The 6,473-nt window shown below is 39.4% G+C and overlaps 1 long non-coding RNA gene across 1 annotated transcript; it reads right to left on the reverse strand.

Moving 5' to 3' along the window:
- Nucleotides 1–347: 347 nt before the first annotated feature.
- On the reverse strand, nucleotides 348–4,681 carry LOC121870261. The gene is made up of 3 exons (XR_006089683.1): nucleotides 4,624–4,681; nucleotides 1,228–3,396; nucleotides 348–1,171 (listed from the first exon to the last, which is right to left on the reverse strand). It is a non-coding gene; the product is annotated as an uncharacterized LOC121870261 (long non-coding RNA).
- Between the last annotated feature and the right edge of the window lie 1,792 nt (nucleotides 4,682–6,473).

A 6,473-nucleotide genomic window follows, 5' to 3' on the forward strand; every position in this document is an offset into this window, starting at 1 on the left:
CTGACACTAATTAAACTATAAACATCAGATTCTCTGATGTCAAAGACAAAAACAATATAACCTGATAGCGATCCAGAAACCCATAAGATATCCCCATGGACGACCTAAATACGCCACTCTAACTGGCAAACTCAACACTCGCCTACTTGACAGTCTTACTAACAATAAGGACAGTTGAAGCGTTCAACACCACTCACAATGGATCTTGAATGTTCCAACTGTAAACAGACATATCTAAGTTGACTCAAAACAAAGGTGTTCTCTCTCACATTCAAATACATTATATAGAGAGGTTTGTTTCAGTAAGTCAGAGAAAATGGGATAACGGAGGACTGAGGCGTCTTGAAGTGACGAGAAAACGGACTCCTCAGATGGAGGACTCAAAATAAAGCAGAGGTACATGTTTTGTGGGCTATTGAGCGTAATATGAATCATTTGATTTTGGCGTTAACTGACGTGTACGACCGTGGTCTTTACAAAGCTTTCCCCTGCCCCAAGATTCAATATTATGCGGTATAGTCGACAAAACATTCACAGTAAATACATAATTTTCAAAACACAATATCTTGCAATACTGGGGTAATGGTCATCAATACAGGCAACACACATGGTTACATAATTTTCACATACATAAAATTTTGCAACTCAGTTGACTAATCACACAAACTCCCAGCCAGGGCAGATAAAATGAACACAGCACCACTTGTTATGGCACACAGAAGAACATAATCATACATCAATATTACAGAACATAATAATAAAAATAACAGGCCGGCCTGAATTACAGTTTTGTACACTTTTAACTGCACCATCCACCAGGACGGCAGGTAGTTTCCATCTTGGCAATTGATCAGACATGTATAACACTTTCAACTACAACATCCACTAGGATGACACTGGACCCAAGCTTCAAAATTCAACAATTGAGATCTCAAGCTAGGAATAGTTAGACTGACCCCATCCAGCCACTGAAGTATTTGGGTTGACCTTATCACAAAAGAACCATTCTCCACTCGCGGGATGAGGCAAGATCGGAATGGCCAGAGTATGGACTCAAATAGACTTTAATGCCAGCGACCCGGTCCCCATGAAACCCCCAAAACCTCAGTGCCCTTCTGTTACTTTGCAATGCAAGCTTCTTAAACTGCACTAGGCCCATGTACTCTTGTACCTGCCTAGCAATTACTTCACCATGCATGCGTCTTAAACTGCACTAGGTCCATGTACACGCCTAGCCGTGACTAAAGTCCAGCCCAACTACCTCCTACATTAACCCAGGCCTACTGCAGATAGGACCTCCAAGCAACTTGATCACTCACACCAAACGATGTTCTCACTGCAGTAAGACACATCTACTCATTCCTCTTGTCCATGGTACATACTGACAATCCCTCCCCCAACAGGGTCACTCTGGCCACTTGACTGGCGAAGCCAACAGTTGATGTTCATCATTAACACATCTCAACAAGATGTAGATGCCCTTGACGGCAGAATCATCAGGTGGTAGCATTTACTTTTACTACTACAGTGCTTTTCACATTCAGCTCATCTCCGGTAACATCTTCATATTGGGTACTTACAAGGCCTAAGGGGCCCTACGCCTAAAGTACTAACAAAACTTAAAGAAACCAACTGCACTGCACCGCCTGTACCAATCAAAACTGCACAACTACACCTTCCCACTGGCAATTGTATGAAAGGGGAAACACTGGAAGGACTTTCTCAATACTCTAGCTAACCTGTCTGACAAGGTTGAAAAATCATTAGTCCACACTATGACATTATCGGGGTAGTTACATTCAACTCGGTTCTTCGCTGCAAAAGGGGTTACTACTTGGTTTACTTCTCTGGTAAAAATAATAAAAAGAATAACGGGACTGGTTGAAAAAACCCAAAAGATAAGCGTGTAAACCTTCATAAGTTATATTCCATCACTAAATGTGGTTAGGTCTCGACTTTTGTCGTTAAGTATTACTTTAATCATATGCGTCTTTCAAGTCTAAGGTAGAATACTATTCATTGCTTGACACTCTCTCTACTAATTTATCTAAGTTGGATAAGTCTAAGCATACTAAACAAAAGATCTATTCAAATCACTGATTTCCTCCTTTCTCACCCGAAGTCTAGTACCGATGATAACAACTAGCTTCCTCAGCCTCACCGGCAGTTTTCCTTTCATCAGGTTCTGATCCCGATGGAAAATCTCTAAACTTGATTTTCTCACTACCCCTCCGAGCCTTCGGCGTTCCCCGCCGATGAATGCTGGCCTCCATGGCTTTGGCAAGTTCTCGGAACTCACACATAAGTTGTAACTTATTCACAACTACTGTGATCATCGTGCGCTGATGTCACAACAAATCTTCCACAAAACAACCCCACCAAAGATAAATTCAATTAACACCCTTCCAGAGCAAAGGAGGTAAACGTTAACACATAAATGCCTCGGATACCTTTTAAATGGATACTCACCCAAAAAAAATTTAAAGCCAGTAATAGTATGGGTGACTCACTCAGCAGATTAAGTATCTCTAAAGACAACACTACAAGGTTTCAATTCACACAGTACTCATAGCAATGCTCAAAATAAAATACTTGATGGTACTTGACGAGAATGTCTCAAGAAAATATAACTCTGTAGATTTCACGAATGATAAACACTAAGCGGATTTTCTGTACTCACAAGAATTCACTGTCTTTTTCAAATGTCTTGACACTGTGTTTACACTACACAATTTACTCTGTGCTTTACTCACAATTGGTGGTCCTTACATGTACAGAGGGTGTTTCCAGCAATCCATGTTCAGAGATTGTATGTCTTAGATGTCCATTTCACCACCGAGTCCTCAACCCAATCAATACTATGGCTGAAAATACACCGGAATTAGTTCTCAAATACATATAACCTCTTTACCAACAATGCATATCAGTCTACACTGTAAGAAATGGTAAGACAGTATGTAATAAAATTCTCTGTAAAAAAAAACAGGTTGAAAATTACAACACTGAAAAATTTAACACCAAACTTGTGTTATCTCAATAAATTCAATGGTAACAAATTGACTCCAACTGAGAATTAAAACTTTCTAGTTATTTCACAATTCAGTTCACTAGCAAAAGAAAAAATAATAACATAACATAACATACACATATAAACAAAATTTATATAACACTCACTTGGGTTATATGAAAATTTCAAAAGTTAGAAAAATACTTCAAGTGAGAATCTGAACACTTTCAATTGAAATCACAATACTTCCAATAAATGTCACAGCTAAAAATAAAACATTGGATTACATAACCTTTGTACACATGACACTTCTGGTGACACTCAAGAGATGAACTCAGTTCATCACACTCTGAACATGGCAGGTGTACTGTATACTTCCCACTCAATGTCTGTAAATATCCAAAGATTAACACAATGGTCACAAAAAAAATTACACAAATGTGCAATTACCACTTTCCTGAAATTTCACACAATAAAACTCACAAAGATGAGTTAGGTAGCTTATTTCAAAAAAAAAATTTGGTGCATTACCTAACTCTGTAACACAGAAAAATTATAACTTTCTTTCACAAAAGAAGTGGTGAAACTAAATCAATTGTTAGTTCTTACCTAACTCTTAAAAACTTTGCAGTTACCACTACAGTATTGTACTTGACACCAAAGTTTGTACTTTAAATTACACAATTATTTGTACTCATTACTGATGACAAAACTTATACATTTCTGTATACTGTATTCTGAGAAGACAAATTCACCAAGTATCACACCTCATTCGTACAAATTGGTTCTCAAATGAAAATAATCCCACTAGCTGGTCACCATTTGTAACGGGCCGCGTTTACTCTTTTCAATAATTTACCATCCAGCTATTCTTATATGTTCTTTATCTCTATATACCTTATATTCTTATATAAGTAACTCATATGCTTCTCTGCTTATGTTTTCCAAGTCAATGTTCTTTCTTTTCATTTCCTTTCATATAGATTGTATTCTCAGTTTCAATGTTCTTACCTTTCTGAAGTTTACTTTGTTTTATGTCTATTCTTATACATGGGTTAGTCTGGGGAACCATGTTATTCTTTGTACAACACTTTTTATACTTACAAAGGGTAGCTGCCACCACCCAGACTTTTCATTATATAACCTAACTCATGGAAAGTTGTTGGGTAGTGTGGTAGATGTCTAGGCACGTGAGTAAGTATTATTTTCTGGGAACCAATGTTTAGAAGGAGCAGAGTGGTGATACTCAGATTACTAATTCAATATTTATTAACACAGTGAGTGGAGAAGATGCATCTTAAATTCACTCAGGCTAAACAGAACCGCAATTAACTTATTAAATCATCAAACACTTCAAGAGCTTATTACCTCATTCAACACCTCCAAATACTCATTACTTTATGAGACAATTGGGATATCATTACCTTGATACATGAGATTCCGTAACTATTATTCACAAGCCATCACTGGACCCTCAGGTCTTACTTTAACAAGTAACACATTACCTCTTCACTTCTTGATTAGAGCATGATACTCTCAGGTTATTCGTTCATGATTACTACAGATGAATACATAACACATTGGACTAACTCCACAATTATAGTAACATACAATACCTCCTGTTAGTTTGCAAGGAACAACCTGGTAACTTGAACTCTCATTCAGTGGTTCAATACTTAACCTGGGATGACTATATTTCTGCTAGTCATCCCTAAGCATGGATATTAATACGGCTCCATACATATAACCAAGAACAGTGGGTAGACCATGATCATACGACGGAGTCAGTGGGCCAGAGTTGTTTACAGGCTTGCTCGCTAGCTCGGAGCGCCTGGCCCGGGAAAAGTTGACTGTGGCGGTGGGCCGTGGCGTCTGCCAAGGAATCTCGCCCTGGGATTCTAATCTCGCCACCTTAAAGACGTCTTTCGAGAGACATCGTGCCCATAGGCGGCTCCCAAACCTCAGGAGTGTTGCTAACCCCCACAACAGCGTCTGGAGACGTGGAGAAGAAATCACAGGAGTGAATATTTAACTTCACTATACAAAACATACGTCTGGCACCGGTTCAGACGATAGCTAGAGCTCTACTTTACTTGACCCACTTGGCACTGAAGGTACTATGTTAAAACATGAACACTGATATTCACAAAAAATGACTAAGTTAAACTGAGTTAATATGGCGGCGTGGAACACAAGTGAACATACCTGGAGACGTGGAGAAGAAATCACAGAAGGAGTGATTTCCCCTCGCGCGCCTGCATATATACGGGCCTGAGGGCATATTCCTACTAGAAAGATAAATTTCACTAACAATAGACCCTCTATTCACAGTAGTCGTTGGACACCTAGCTGTGACCGTCAGCGTCACAGATCAGGCTAATTTTCTACATCTATATTTATGATTTAATCAGAGGTTGAGTTTGTCAGTAAAGAGGTGAATTGAAGTTATATATGCGTTCGCAACTCTATTGGCCTGACCGCAAACCACATCCCCGGTCAAACGGCCGTTAAATCTGGGAGAATTTTGAGTTTGACAGGAACTGTTCAGAAGATGAATGACTTTCTTAAATAGACAACTGACACTAACTAAACTATGAACATCAGATTCTCTGATGTCGGGGCAACAAAACAATATAACTTCAGTAGCGATCAGAAACCCATGGATATCCCCACGGACGACCTAAAATACGCCACTCTAACTGGCAAACTCAACACTCGCCTACTTGACACGTCTTACTAACAATAAGGACAGTTGAAGCGTTCAACACCACTCACAATGGATCTTGAATGTTCCAACTGTAAACAGACATATCTAAGTTGACTCAAAACAAAGGTGTTCTCTCTCACATTCAAATACATTATATAGAGAGGTTTGTTTCAGTAAGTCAGAGAAAATGGGATAACGGAGGACTGAGGCGTCTTGAAGTGACGAGAAAACGGACTCCTCAGATGGAGGACTCAAAATAAAGCAGAGGTACATGTTTTGTGGGCTATTGAGCGTAATATGAATCATTTGATTTTGGCGTTAACTGACGTGTACGACCGTGGTCGTTACAGGATAACTCTATTTCTACTAGCTATCCCCAATCATGTACAACAATAATGGGTAAGACTCATATAACTGTGAGGAGTACACCTTGGCTGTCACACCAACAACGAAGAGCGCTGTTAGGTCGGTCGCAGTCCGACACACTGAGAGGGAGTCATCTCGCGGGCTTTGTTCCCCAGGTGCGAGGCTCGCTCAATTCAATCGTGCCGAATTAACAACATCCTGCAAGACAGCCAGCTGGTATGCTGGGTATTCAGCTAACACCCACTCTGTGCCTGGAGATGCGATGAGGAAGAGTCACAAGCGTGTTAAAAGGTCTAACCTCAACTACACATAACTATACGTCTGGCAACGATACAGACGATAATTACTTTACTTTAATTATACTTGGCACATGATCATTTCAATATGTTAAAA

Source organism: Homarus americanus, unplaced genomic scaffold, assembly GCF_018991925.1.
Source record: "Homarus americanus isolate GMGI-L3 unplaced genomic scaffold, GMGI_Hamer_2.0 scaffold23120, whole genome shotgun sequence".
In the NCBI taxonomy this organism is placed as follows: Eukaryota; Metazoa; Arthropoda; class Malacostraca; order Decapoda; family Nephropidae; genus Homarus; species Homarus americanus.